The 15778-nt window shown below is 37.3% G+C and overlaps 1 protein-coding gene across 3 annotated transcripts in view; it reads right to left on the bottom strand.

Annotated features, from left to right (window-relative positions):
• Window positions 1-15778, bottom strand: part of Chro (chromodomain-containing protein chromator) — a 93147-nt gene that overhangs the window by 76256 nt on the left and 1113 nt on the right. The gene's annotated exons all lie outside the window — the stretch shown is intronic.

Below are 15778 nucleotides of genomic sequence, written 5' to 3'. Positions count from 1 at the left end.
GCCCAGGTGGGTTGGGTTTTTTCAAACCCTGTAACGAACTAGACCCGAAAAATTGAATGAGGAATGTTACTTGGTCAGGTTTAATTAGTTTCGGTTATATTCCTAAATACCACAGCAACATTTCCTGGACGTCGAAAGCAAGGGATATCGGGATGATTATTTTTGGCAATGAACAACCTGTTGAAATCTGCGTATGTTCCAAATCCTGTTGAACATGTCCGCTCATGTCCCGACACTGACTTCGAGTGGGATTTTTGTGGGGCATATCTGGGTTCTTTGTGGAGTAATCATAGTGAGAGCCCTTGGATATCTAAACGGTGTCACGTTTCTTCTAATGAGGTATCATTGGTTATTCTTTAAACGTCCAAAGGATAACTTAGGTTAGCTTCCAATACAGAAACCTGAACAAATAAAAGATGTTCCGTCACAGATAATGGAATGTCCACGAAATTGTTTCGGTTAGCTTTCAGGATTAGGGACTATATTTCTGTGCTTCGGTAAATAAAGCCATGCTAATCCGTCACAAATAGGAGATGAAGACCTTTGGCAATTACACAGTGTGGGGTACTGGGAAGGAATTGGCACGGGACTATTGTGAGGCATCATCCCAGCATTTGGCTGGTGTGAATGAGGAAAATTCAGGAAAACCCCACTCAGAATGGCTGGCCTGAAAAAGCTTTTAACTTCTGCTACCGTATCCCCAACGAGAATGGAACTCTGGACGTCAAAATGAAATGAAATTGACAATTTTGCGTTCCGCACTGGGGATCAAACTCGGAACCACGTGTATTACAGGCGGACGTGGTAGCCATTAGACCGGGAGGAAGGGCGTTGGACGTCGCAGGGACAGCTATCTGTGTCAACCGGACATTCGGTGGAAAACTGTTCCTTCATGTCCCGGAAATGGAATTTCCAGAAGGATCCTTTAGTAATTTCTCGGTTCTGTACGAGATTGCTTTTAGGTCCCCTTCGTTCGCGGCCACTGAGTTGCGCCACTGCTTGTGAAAAGACAAGCAACCGACAGCAAGTACCAAGGCATTATTTTCTGTTTCCCCCCTCCCCTTTTATTGCCCAAGTTATGAGTAGTGTTGCCAGGACACACAGAAATAAATGGAACACGCAGAAACACACATACAGCCGTTCATGGTTCGAGATTTCAGTGTCCATTCGGCGACTATCCGGTTCATATAGTTCGTAGAAGCATTTCCACCGTCTCAAGTTATTCCAATTTGAGAAACGGCTGTTAATAGTAAGCAAGCACTTCTTCTTCCTCTTATTATTTCGTTGCTCAAAAAGAAGAAACGTAGAGGGAAAAAACGAATGTCCGTGCATCCTATGCTATCAACGAGATTGCAAACTGACCTGTAACAGTTTCTACTTTGTATTCCAATCTCTGCGAGATCCATCTTAATATTGTCCTCCCATCTGCGCCTAGGTCTTCCTAATGGTCGTTTTCCGATTGGTCTTCCAGTCAAGATTTTGAAAGCGTTTCTACTTTCTTCCATTCTAGCTACATGACCCGCCCACCTAAGCCTCCTAGACTTGACGACCCTAACAATGTTGGGTAAACCATACAAATTATGTAGTTTCGTTATAAAGTTTCCGCCATTCCCCATTCCCGTTCCTCTCAGGTCCGAATATTCGTCTCAGGATCTTGTTCTCAAATACTTTCAGTCTATGTTCTTCCCTCAGAGTAAGTGACCATGTTTCGCAGCCATACAGAACAACAGGCATGATTATCGTTTTGTATATTTTAAGCTTCAAATTCCTCGACAGAATTCGCGACGACAAGAGATTTTGAACCGAATAGTAACACGAATTCCCTGCTTTTAGTCGACATTTAATTTCTCCGTGAATATGATTTTCCTCTGTTAATATTGATCCTAGATATTTGAAACTATTCACTTTATCAAAAGTATTATTTAATATTTTAACGCATCCATAATTTGCCATATTACGGTCCCGACGCACTTCCATGTATTTGGTTTTCTCTGCATTTACTTCTTAACCCATGTCACTGCAAGCGTTTAATAAGATCTCTGCATTTCTTTCTATTGTTCTCCTATCATCCCCTATTAAATATACCCTATCATCCCCTATCATCAGCATATGTCATAACCTGGTGAATATCGTTCAACTCTAGGCCCTGGTTGCTATCTTTGATTTTCCTTATAGCGTATTCCAGAACGAAGTTAAATAATAATGGCGACAACGCATCTCCTTGTTTCAGGCCATTTTCGACGTGAAAGCTCGTGAACAAAAATTATCCTATCCGGACTTTACTTTGGGATTCATTTAAACATATCTTAATTAATCTAATTAGCTTTCTCGGTATTCCAAGTTCTGTAAGAACGTTGCATAATGTTTCTCTCCTAACCGACTCGTACGCCTTTCTAAAATCAATAAATAGTTAATGTACTGGGGTATTGTATTCCCACTTTTTTTCGAGTATTTGGCGAATGGTAAATATTTGGTCGATAGTTAATCGATTTCGTCTAAATCCGCACTGATAATCTCCAATAATTTCATCTGCGTATGGGGTCAGTCTTGCTAATAGAATATTTGAAAGGATTTATAGGATGTTGACAGAAGAGAAATGCCTCGATAATTATTACAGTCAGTTTTGTCGCCTTGCTTCTGAATTGGAAGAATGATTGATTCTTTCCACTCTTGGGGCAATACTTCCTTGTTCATGATAAGGAGAATGAGTTTGTGTATCATGTTCCATAAATTTTCGCCTCCAGCTAAAATTAACTCAGCCGGAATTTCATCTACGCCCGGAGATTTGCGTTTCTTTAATTTCTTTATAGCGGTTTCTACTTCTATTTAGTTGGGTTCTGAAATATACGGTTCTGCGGTGTGTATCTCCTTTTCTCCACGCATAGTTTTTGGTTGCGTGCTAAGCAAACCGTCGAAGAAATCTTTCCATCTACTTAAGATGCTATCCGTGTCAGTGAGAACTGTACCGTCAGATTTCTTTAATATATAAGCACGAGGTTGATAGCCTTTCTTAAATTCGTTGATTCCCTTATACATGTCCCGTATGTTTTTAATTTTACTATTATCTCCAAGTTCCTTAATTTTAGCTTTCAGAAAATCGCGTTTCTTTGTTCTAAAAGTTTTGGAAGTCTCCCGCCTGATATCTGCGAAATTTTGTGTAGTCATTTCATTCGGATTTTGTAGCCAGCGTAATTTTGCCTGTTTTCTCATCTCTGCTAGTTTTATGCATTCCTGGTCGAACCATGGTTTGTTCCTACGTATTTCCGCGTGTCCCAATTTTTCTTTTGCTGAAATTTTAATGCTACCTCTAATTTCAATCCAGGTATCCTCAACACTAGTGCACTCCAACTCCACTTATCAATACTCTTGCACTTATCAATATTTTTGTTTATATATTTTTATTACTTACTCCGGTGCTTATGGTCCCTAGCTCGATCCCAGCTCGCGCCGTGTGGACTTTGTGGTGGACAAACACCGTGCTCGTGGGTTTTCTCGGGGTTTTCCCGCTTCCTCCTACTTTCTTCATTCTACCATTTCATACATTCCTCATCATCACCATCTCCTTTAGCCTAACCGGCATAAACGTGGGACGTAAAACTTAAAAGATTTCATTTTTCATTTTTGTTACTTACAGTTCAACTTCATTTCAACACCTACGCTACTAGGCTACATGGGACGTAGATCTACAAACCACAGTACCTGCCACCGGAAATCGAACCCGACTCCTGCAAGGGCAGCACAGTTCTAAGCACTTAGCCACAAAGAATCACATCAATATATATTTGGTTTTGTCAACAACATATTTCCGTCCTTTACTTCTTTCCTTATTATTTACAATAAAGAGGAGCGCGCCAATATTTTTTTTCAAATTAGTCTGGAAACCAAAAATGGTACATGTGTACCAGGTTTGGTTTTAGTAAACAGATTAGAGTCGAGATGGAATATTATTCTTCAGACACAATTTATTACAGAAAACCGTTTCTCCCTACCTATTACCGTTTTTACCTTATAGTTATCAACGTTTAAACCGGAAGTAGTTGATTTATGCCATTTCTGGTTTAAATAGAGGGTTAAGAGGGGAGATTACAAATTGATTACAAAAACACTTTTCGCTATCTATTATCGTTTTTATTCTATGGCGATCAACACTGAAAGCGGAAATGGTTGATTTCTGCCACTACCGTTTTGAATAACTTGTTAAAAGAGAAAATGCGAACTATTCTTAGAATGCTAAGTCGATTCCAAGGAAATCGAATTTGCTTTCTTATCGGTTTTCTTTATATAGATTAATATTGAAACCAGAAGTCGTACTGGATTTCTACCACTTCCGTTTTTTGATACAGTAGTAAGGATGGACATGGAAGATATTCTTGGAACACTTAATCGATTTGAGAAAACCCCTTCTCGCTATTTATTATGGCTTTCGCTCTATAATGGCAACGTTAAAACCGGAAATGCTTGATTTTTACCACGTCCGGTTGATTAATCGTCTCCATTAACGAACTCGGACGAGATACCATAATCGCTCCACATATCTACTGCAAAAGCAGAATATAACAATTTGGCATTTGTCCAAGAGTTATCGTAGGAGTAACGGGCGGACGGACTAAGAATACAATATTATACGTGCCGTTACGTGATAATAATAATAGTTATAAACGTATCCGGAAATGATTCATTTGGCATAAGGGGTGGCTGATAATCTGGTGATTAATATTAATGACTAATACCCAAAGAACAAAACATAACAGACGACTAAGCAGAGTTGGATTTGCCACTAGGCCCGAGTCTAGGGGCGCAACGTTTTGAGGAGAGCACTTTGAATGAAAATTTAACTAGCAAGACGAAGAAAAGTGAAAAAGTATTATTATTATTACTAATAATAATAATAATAATAGAAGTCAAACAGTCTCCAAATAATAATTGATTTAGCAAGTCTATTGGCGCTAATCATTGGTCGTCGAAGCTAAATAGAATTTTAACGTTCTACTTGCAGTAGACCAGCCTTTCCCAGCCTTTTTCAACTTGCGCCACACTACAGATGTAACTTGAATTCTCGCGACACACACATATAGATATTATTATTATTTGTAAATATAAAATATAATAGTATTTTTTTTTTTTTTTTGATTACTGATCTTCTCACAGAGAAGAAAGCTCGATCACTGATTTCCCCCCGTAGTAAATCATTATGCTTATTATTTTTTTTTATTCTAATTTAAAAACAGAAAACAACTGCAATGAGATATGGGACCAAGGCTTTTAAAAATACACTTTTTCTTGAAAACTGTATCCAATCTTTCACTAAGAAGGAAGATCATTAAATAACGAATGAACAAACAAATCTCTTTTACTTTTAAAACACAAATGTAGGTAATTTGTATGCATGTTTGCTTTGTCGAAAGGACTGAATGTATTTTTAAATTTCAAGTTACGAAATAGTCTGCAACAATAAAGAAGCAATAATGGTCATAACAATGATAACAAATACTATTTTCAACATTAAAAATGTACAGAAAAGTAACAGTGTGATGTAATGTTAAATACAAATATACATTTTTCCCTATGTCTTGCAAATTGATTGCTATAGAATTAATAATTTTGTTTCGATTTCCTCTCGGCATACTATTGGCCCGTTCGCGGCACACCGGGTGAGAAACGCTGCAGTAGACAGTAGCGAAGAGGCGGGTAATTATGGTGTACTGCACTTCCCTCGCAACCCTCTGTGCATGTACTCCTCAACACCTTGTCACAATATAAATCTAGATAAAGTTCAACAATCCGATTATTTTATTCCCTTTAATGAAATTCTTAGTGTTGGAATATTCAAACTATTACGGGCGAAAATTCAAAATGAATTTATTTCATTGTAAACGCATATTGTAAAACTCATCATTCTCAGTAACTATTTCAAACAACAAGAAAAGATCGTGAATTTACAGTAATTAAAGTCTTTCTTCACAACATATGTAAAATGAAAATTCATTAAAATTTATACTAAAACGAAATAAAGGTATGCATAAAATAAGTTTTTAATTATTATTTTCTAGTGCGTTAAAAATTTCCCCCATCGGGGAGGGGTAGTAAACCCGCGACTAGGGCAGACACGGAAAGATCAAGTGTGCATGTTTCGTCTGATCAGCACCTTTTTTCTTTTCTTTTCTTTTTCAACATATACATACATTGGAATCGAGATACACTGGCAACCTTGTGCGGTGACTCACTGCAGTGTCCCCGTACGAAGGCTACAATTTAAAGCAATGCTTTTCCTCGAGTGACGGACACTGAGAGTTGCTCGAGACAGTTGCGCGAGAGCGGTCGGTGGCGGCAACCGTTTTAGTGGAAGCAACTGCAGGTACCTCGTACGAACGCAGCAATTTAAAGCAATGCTTCACAAGCAGTAGCGCCACTGTAGTGGCTGAATATGAAGGCTCGGTTAGACATGTAATTATTGTCTCGGGAGATGCAAATTTCATTACATGTGAAAAGGAAATCTGAACCATAATAGTTTACTTGCAACTTTGACTTATTGTGCTTGCATTTTGTACTTCTACCCCCACTTGTGATGTATTTATCACATTCAACAAAACAGTTTGGAACACTGATACATCGTGCTTATGGTCTCATCACACGATTCCATATAATCGAACACAAAAGCTTGTCTTCTCGCTGATTACTCACCCTAAAACGACTTTTTTCTTTTAATCATCCTGATTAAATTTCGTCTAATTCCGTTATTTTCTGTAAAGTTACTATTTCTTTCTTTCATCAGCGAAACTTAACCCAATACAATTAACTCCTCCAGTTGTTTATAATAAATTATCTACATTAATGGACCTAATGTCTAAAATGTACAAAGTGCAATATGTCGTACTAACAGAACACTAAACGACAGGTATTTCACAGATGGTGTCCATGCAAAAATAAACTGTTGTAATAGAATAACGAAAGAGTACTAATGTTTCGTTTGCTAATGTTAAAATCATGGAAAGGAATAAGAAAAAACACTGTCAAACTGAAATATAATGCACCTGTGTTCCCGTGTGATATAAACTATTTCTATACCCACATTTCTAAAGAATACGAAGGCAAAAGTGCACTTTGAGCACAACATTCATAGGAACCGATTCACAATAAATAGAAATACGAAAAATTACACTCTATCAATCTTTAAAAAAAGTTCAAACTTTCCTAACCCTACCTTACCTTACGTAAACAATGCACATCCTGTGAAAAAGCACTTGTTCTGCTCAAAGTGCACTCTTACCGAATACGAATAAAAACCAACACTCAACCACATCATTTTCTCAACTACAACCACAACCGGGTTCACTCGAGCACATGGCTCTACCAAATAGACAATTTATAGGTAAAATACGATGTGACATTCTTCGCGAAGGAATGACAGTGCGAAGATAAGTAATTACAGTCAATGCACAGCATATTAAAATGAAATTCGAGTGATAGGGAAAGTACTGTATGTGTAAGTTCTTCTACTATCGTGTACGCGTATACACCACGTCGCTGACGCGCCCGCTCCCTACGGATGCGCCTCTTTTGTTACCGCTCGGTCCAACTTAGTACGCTCCTACCCTGACTCTGTTAGGACCTGACCAGCGAACGAGTGCGGGCAGCCGGTTTTGGAACTAAAATGCAAGCAGTGTTTCTAACCGGATTACTTGTAATTAATCTATCACAGTTCTTTTTGTCTTGTTCATAATAAACCACTTCACGCATACGCTCAAGTGAATACAAACAGTTTCAAAAGTCATTGAAGTTATTTGCAGAACATTTTAAATAACAAGCAAAAAAAGAAAAAAAAAAAATAAATACATACATCCTCCATATTAATTTGTAAATACACTAACCTCGGTATTGTACAAAGGATCAGATGCTCTCTGTGGCAAAGAAAACGAATTAAAATTAGTCGATTCAACTCGTTCCGAAGTTTTTGACGAGAGGATATGTAAGATGTGTACTCATTATTTTCTGGTGACTGTCTCTAGCAGTTCTAAGTTTATAAAATGTGCATAGGGAAAAATCCAAGGAAAGCTCGGGATAAAAAAATCATACAAGGAAACAAATTGTAGACTACATACAAGAAACACTAGAACTTTCGGTAGACATACGATCTCCCGTTCTCAAAAATATAAGGTATGCTTACCCATGTATACGCTCCTTTCATAAATATGAAGCAAGAGGCGAGTAATAAAGAACATTTATTAACGTTTAAAGATGCGCTAGACATTACATAATTTACTTCAATAATAAATATGATTTAAGTGTCGTCATATCAATCTTTCGTGGACTCGTCGTAACCTGGAAGAATTCTGATAAATTCTACATGAAGCTAAGACGGAAATCAGGACACACTTTGTACATAAATTTACAAAACGAGACGAGACAAAACCTGAATTCTCATCTCGTCGCAAGAGCAACGCTAAGAGCAAGCAAGTTAGAAATCAAATATGCATGATCATAGTTCCTTTAAGCTGCAAATATACCCAATGTTGCATTGGGGGCGGAGCGATTAAAGTGAGGTGCCTGATAATTGAAGGGAGCATCAAGTTTTGTTGAACAAGACTGTACATCTGATATGTTTTAAGTATAGGCAACTTGTGCTTACATTCTAAACTCAGTCCTCTGAAGTCAATTGACAAATGCCATTAAGATATTCACGAGAATAACGTATCAGCATTATATATAATACAGAAACAAATATACCACTAGGCTCCCAAGTTTCAAAATTATATTGTGTGTGAAAGCAGTTAGTAGATTTAATTCTTTGTCACTTGATAGCTGGTGCCTTCCATTTCAATTCAGGCAGAGCATGTACCATCACCATCTCAGATATTGTTGAAACTATTTTTATAGCAACTAGACATGTTTTTAAGAGACCCATATTTTTTTGTTTTGTCGAAAAAAATTTTCCCGCCAAGTAATGGGCCATCAAAGACGGGGAGTACAATTTATGAATTGTAGAAGACATGGAAAATGGTCAACTTCGGAGCCTCACCATTCGGCTATGGAGACAGGTAGAGTTATAATTCTTGTTGTGGTATGTACATAGGGATATAAATAAACTATATTTTATTATAGTTTGGTTTGCGCATGCGTATCTTTTTGTACATAAATTAACAAATAAACGTCAATTTATCTGAAAAGTCGAAGTTTGCGAATTTTTTTCGAGCACTTCCGGTTCGAATTTTAAAATTCTGTTTTCACAGTTTGTAAGACCTGGTTACCCGCTTTCCGAAAAATATTTTGTATCGCTTCTGTGTGCAACCGTTTTGTCGCAAAAAATTTGAGAAATTGTAAAATTTTCAAAAATCGCCATTTTTGGGTGTCATTTTCTCCAAAACACCATCTTTTAAAATTCTGAAATTTTGTCAGATGGTTCAACTTTATATGAATAATAAACACACCAAATACCATTCTCGACCAATGCTTCATGAATTAACTTCAGCCTTTTGAAGTAAGCGAAGTTTCGTGAACTTTGATGTCACAGTTAGCAACACTGGGAACAATAAAAGTGCAATGATTTGATGATGTTTGTGGTTCACATTCATTAAATGAAGAATAAAAGGTTTTCTTGACTGTTTTTTTTTTTCATTATTTTGATCAAGAAGGCTCTCTGAAATAGTAAAATAGGCCTCCTCCTACTCCTCCGCTTTCTTAAACCGAAATAATCTGAGGTGGAAATTACGATTACGAAAAAAACAAATTTTAAGTTTACTTGAAATGGCCATCCAATAAATTCTGATGATTTACAAAAAGCCTAAACTATTACCTGAGTGATGATTTGGAATGCTCCAGACAAAGTCTCAATTAAGTGCGATGTCATTACAGTGATCGAAAAAGAACAAAAAGTTAAAAAAAATCGAAATGTTTTCGTACGCGTTCCAAAGAAATTTACTCACTTCTTAAACAGAACAATACCAACATAAGAATGGGTCACTCGGAATTTTACAGTATTCGACTAAAGTGGGCCAGTCCGCAACCTGCGAGGGAAGTGTGTGTGTGTGTATTGTGCAAATTTTAAGTTAGCTGCTACTGCGTTGCTACAAATCAAAGGTGCAGCCTATATTGAAGCTAACATGAGTGACCTATTTCCTTTAGTAGTATGATCCGTATAAAATGACAACTGTCTTCTTCAAGAATGTGGTGAATGTCCTGGAGTGGAAGGAATAAGTGTGGAGTCTTTAATTATTGATCCTAATGAAAATGAAAGTGTTACGTATGCCATATGGGAAAACAATAATCTCGTTAAAAAACTGTGCCACTTTCTGTTTTCGTATCGTACATTGCTTGTTTAACTAAGAATTGTAATTCATGACTACATCAAGAAAATCCAAAGAGAATTAATTGCTACCGATAAGCACCGTATAAAATTTCAAGATACAAATTCTATTTTACTTCATGTGGACTTCGCTGAAAACTGGACTGTTATTCTGCAAAGTGAAATTCAGAGTTATCACCGGAATATGAAACAACTGACAGTTTTGTTGTAATAAACGACGATAAAACACACGATTCGGCTCATGTACTCATAGCCATAGACAAGATTCTAAAAATACTCGAAGAAAAGCGAAAATATATTTTATAGAAAAAGGTTTGAATAAGAGGAAAAAAGTGTCTACAATTTCCCAAACCGTGTCAGTGATTTCTGATGGTGCTGCATCCCACTTTAAAAATCGTTTTCAGATGTTCGAAATGCAGACAGGTCCGATAAAGCAGTGATTTTGCAGTGAAACCGGCCATGCAAGCATCTCTGCGACGGTATTGAGGGGGGGAGGTGTAAAGAATGTGGCAACGCGGCATAACCTTAGGCAAATACAAATGCACAGTATTAAAACCGCAGAAGAAAAAAAAATGAAATCTTTAAGTTTTACGTCCCACGAATATGCCGGTTAGGCTAGAGACCGTGATTGTGAGAAATGAATGAAATGGTGGAATGCAGAAAGTGGGACGAAACGGGATAACCCCGAGAAAACCCACGAGCACGGTGTTTGTCCACCACAAAGCCCACACGGCGCGATCTGGAATCGAACTAAGGACCCCAAGCACCGGAGGTGAACGCTCTACCACTGAGCCACCGCGCCCCCACTAAAACCGCAGAAGAATTCGTGAGTATAGTACAAGTACAAACTCCGGGTATTATTCTCGTTTTGTTGCCTGGAACTGAATTCGACGACTTCCGGAAGAAAAAAAGGGAAAGTATGCGACCGGTAACTGGTATTCAGCGAAGTCATCTTTGGCTTTCGGAAAATGGCGAAGTTTCTATGGCAGTAACGGGTCACCATGAACTAACTTCATGCTTCCCTCAAAATCGAACTTCTGCAATTCAAAGTGTAGATTTAAGAAATCTGCAAAAAAGGAATTTTGTTACATACTATATGTATGATAACCAGTGGCGCGTAGCAGAAATATTATGAATAAATCATGAATTACATGAAGTTGAAGTGCTGTTTATGCTTCCACATGGACCTTCAGTATTTGTGACTATCGACAATGTGCTACGCAGGGGCGGATCCAGGACAGACTTCTGGAAGGGGGGGGGGGTAATACTGCTACTTAGAGCTACGAGCTCCAAACTCTGAGATCGGTTTTATTTATATATAAAATAAAAAAGTTTCTTCCCCCTAGATCCACTCCTGCACGAGTTGTGAGTGAGCCAACACCTATTGGAGCACCTGCGCGGTTACATGCTATTAGCGAAGAAGACACCAATCAAGCAAATGATCGGTCCATGTAAAAAATAAAAAATAAAAAAAAAAAAAAAATAAGTGAAATTTTGTTTCCGAAGACCATTTTAAGTAAGTGAACTTGAAATTTCTGCGTTTCGTAATCGTAATTTCCACCTCAGATTATTTCGGTTTAAGAAAACGGAGGAGTAGGAGGAGGCCCATTTTACTATTTCAGAGAGCCTTCTTGATCAAAATAATGAAAAAACAGTCAAGAAAACCTTTTATTCTTCATTTAATGAATGTGAACCACAAACATCATCAAATCATTGCACTTTTATTGTTCCCAGTGTTGCTAACTGTGACATCAAAGTTCACGAAACTTCGCTAACTTCAAAAGGCTGCAGTTAATTCATGAAGCATTGGTCGAGAATGGTATTTGGTGTGTTTATTATTCATATAAAGTTGAACCATCTGACAAAATTTCAGAATTTTAAAAGATGGTGTTTTGGAGAAAATGGCACCCAAAAATGGCGATTTTTGAAAATTTTACAATTTCTCAAATTTTTTGCGACAAAACGGTTGCACACAGAAGCGATACAAAATATTTTTCGGAAAGCGGGTAACCAGGTCTTACCAACTGTGAAAACAGAATTTTAAAATTGGAAACGGGTGCTCGAAAAAAATTCGCAAACTTCGACTTTTCAGATAAATTTACGTTCATTTGTTAATTTATGTACAAAAAGATACGCATGCGCAAACCAAACTATAATAAAATATAGTTTATTTATATCCCTATGTACATACCACAACAAGAATTATAACTCTACTTGTCTCCATAGCCGAATGGTGAGGCTCCGAAGTTGACCATTTTCCATGTCTTCTACAATTCATAAATTGTACTCCCCGTCTTGGCGGGAAAATTTTTTTCGACAAAAAAAATATGGGTCTCTTAAAAGCATGTCTAGTTGCTATAAAAAAAGTTTCAACAATATCCGAGATGGTGATGGTACAATTTTATATTTTTTTGCCTGAGTTGAAATGGAAGGCACCAGCTAGAACCTGAGAGAAATTCACAGAGAGTCCAGGGGAATTTTTTTTCCTCATAAATAAAAGTTGTGAATTTATTATGTACTGAAGCAATGATACGCTTACACTACCCATACGCTGATGTTTTATCAATACTTTTATTCGAACTCTACCAAAGAGCTAATTTCTATAATGATTTTAAAAGAAAGATGCGCTATATCGAATTTTACAAATCAATCTCGAAAGGCAAGCTATCCAATGCCATAAATCTTTAAAAAAAAAAAATAATAATAAAGGAAAAATACTTCACCTCCATGCCCCCCCCCCCCAAAGGATACACGTCTCTCTTTAAAAAAAAAAAAAAAATGAAATTACTTTATGTTAACGTCTCATAATTATTGTATTTTTGCTAGAGGACACAGGTGATTAGTGATTAATGAAAGTGAAGGGTTGTAAAATTAAATTTTGGTATCTCACTGGAAATCAAACCCAGAACCACATACAGTAAAAGCACATGCACTAGCCAATAGACCAACGGAGTGCATTTTCACAGTTCTCGAGTGCAAACATATCGGAATTCTTCCGTGGCCAAAACTCCAGAAAATAATTTATTTGCCAACCGATAAACATACACTTAAAACAAACGCAAGTATCGTGAACCTTAACCTAAACGATTTAAAATTATAGTTACAAGATATCAACCATAAATTAACCTTTTAGTCGTTGACATTGTCATTCCTGCGTTTTACAGGCTGGTCCTATTTTATAATGAAATCGAATAAAACGTAATCAATTTTTATACAGTCTGCTTAATACACGGTAGAAGCTCACTGAATTGTCAATTGTGCTATGGTGTTCTTAAATTGGTAATTTCCATTCATATATCACTATTTACAATACATCTGCATTACTGCAGGAACAGTTCACTACAACTACATAACTTATGGCTTTCTGTAATAAGCGTAAACAGATTAGGCTATGTATAACATCTAAACTGCAACTTTTATAAACCGTTGGATACACTGCAGGGTGAAACTCCACTCCCCTGTCCCTCCGCGCTTGCTCTGGGACTAATGTAAACACAACAGCAGCGCCATCCCTCCAAAACCGCACTGCTATCCTGGTCAGGTAATACCATTCATGCTATTTAGTGGCCAACTAGCACAAGTTGGTTTGTATTTTATGCACTGAAGTTTTTATGCCATACGTCCGCACTGTATTTCAACTCAGCCTTTCAGAAGTCAGTCTGCAAGTAGTAATGGAACTCTTCATTTAGTGCATGCTCTGCTAAAACAAATACAAAGGTTTAATCTAACCTGAAAACCGTTTGCTCGAGTTCTGCCGTACAACCAATAACATAGGGCCTATAGCATTCAAAGTGAAGAATCAAGAAACGGTACAAATTACGGTCATTTAGTTCGTCTCCCAAGCCACTTGGCAGTGATTACGGTTCCTTGTGTCTAAGTGAATTAATCATGAGTATACAGTGTGGGCGTACGCCATAAAAACTACAGTGCATAAAACACCAACTTGTGCTACGGTGCCAATACAAACCACGATACTACCTAATCGAGTCAGGGCAGGAGCGCAGCAGGAATGCCTGAGCGGTAACAAGGTACGTCCATAGGGAGTAGGCCTATCAGCGAGGTAGGTATACGCATAAACGTCGTTTACAACTCGGGTCACTATGAGTCACAATTCCAGCGCCGGAGACGTCTATGGATTTGGAGGATATACTAAATGCTATCCCAAATTACCACCAACAGAAAGACTGGTGTATGGAAACAAAAATAAAATCACACCGACCGTTTCATGCAAAGCTATTAAACTATTACCGGTATCTCAAATGGTGTATTTTAAGTGGGCATGATGGAAACATGCTGAAAGAAAAATAATGACAGGGAAAGAATTTACAAAACCAATAAGTATTGTCAAATTTATGATTTGACTCCACTGCCCACCAACCACAACGTCTGTCAATAAATATTTAACATCTCTTCAGAATACCAACTTAACTATTTCAACCTCTCAATTATACAATGACACACATTTACTTAAGATTATGGACGACTTACCACATGGTGAATTACCTACAGTACCTGCAAAACCTACCATTAACAATACAATTTACTGGGCAACATTTTACTTTGACTCGGATTTACTCCAATTGCCGCAAAAATGAAGACAATTACTGATTACGTAGTGATAACTGATTGCATGCCATATAAGAAAGCATTTTTATACTAAAAAGCGAAACATGCATAAAAATTCATCCTATTATAGCAGTGCCCGAAATGTATATATGACAAAGAAAATCTAATTACCAAACGCAAAACTGCCTGATACATCTGGATCTCGAAAAAAGCTCTCCCGCGGTCCCAAAAAAAGGGTCAAGTTCCAAAGTTGGTCGTCCGTTTCTAGAAATATTTGAAAAATGAATAATTTGTTCGTTTGTGTGCTTGATAATGTATAAGGAGAGCGAAAGTTGCGTTCATTTTCATATATAAAGGGTTCTAAACATGGAACTATTTGGCGCAAGGTTACTTCAAGTTAGGATTATAGGAAGGTAATAAGCTTTGTTTTGTAAACACGAGTAGCGATAATCAGGAAAATCTATTAAAAATAAATAAAACTCATATATTAATACATTTAAAAATAGTCCAAATTGTAGTCTAAACAATAAATGAAACGTGGAGAAAGTTAAATAAACCTTTCAATGTAAGGGTAAGTAACATAACCAACATGGCGTCAAGGTTCTAGAACACAGGTCTCCCTTCTCATTTAGCTGCAATAAAGAGGAAAAACAACATGCCCTGCAGGGCTCTAACTCGACTTCACTCGCTATCGCTCGCTTGGCAATTCTACGTCAATCAAATATTTAACTTTGGTACAGAAAGGAACCAATTATTACACTTTTTGCCAAAACCTACGCGGATGACCAACTTCGGAATAAATGGCCAAAAAACTGCAAAATGAAACCATACGGAATGAAATATTTCTGTACGGCACAGTAACCATTACCATAAAACAAACTAGGCTACATCAGACTCCATTAGGTGCAATAA

The sequence above is a fragment of the Thermobia domestica genome, chromosome 15 (assembly GCF_964235325.1).
Source record: "Thermobia domestica chromosome 15, izTheDome1.hap1.1, whole genome shotgun sequence".
Lineage (NCBI taxonomy): Eukaryota > Metazoa > Arthropoda > Insecta > Zygentoma > Lepismatidae > Thermobia > Thermobia domestica.
The sequence above is the reverse complement of the archived record's forward strand: the minus strand, read 5'-3'. Positions and strand labels throughout refer to the sequence as shown.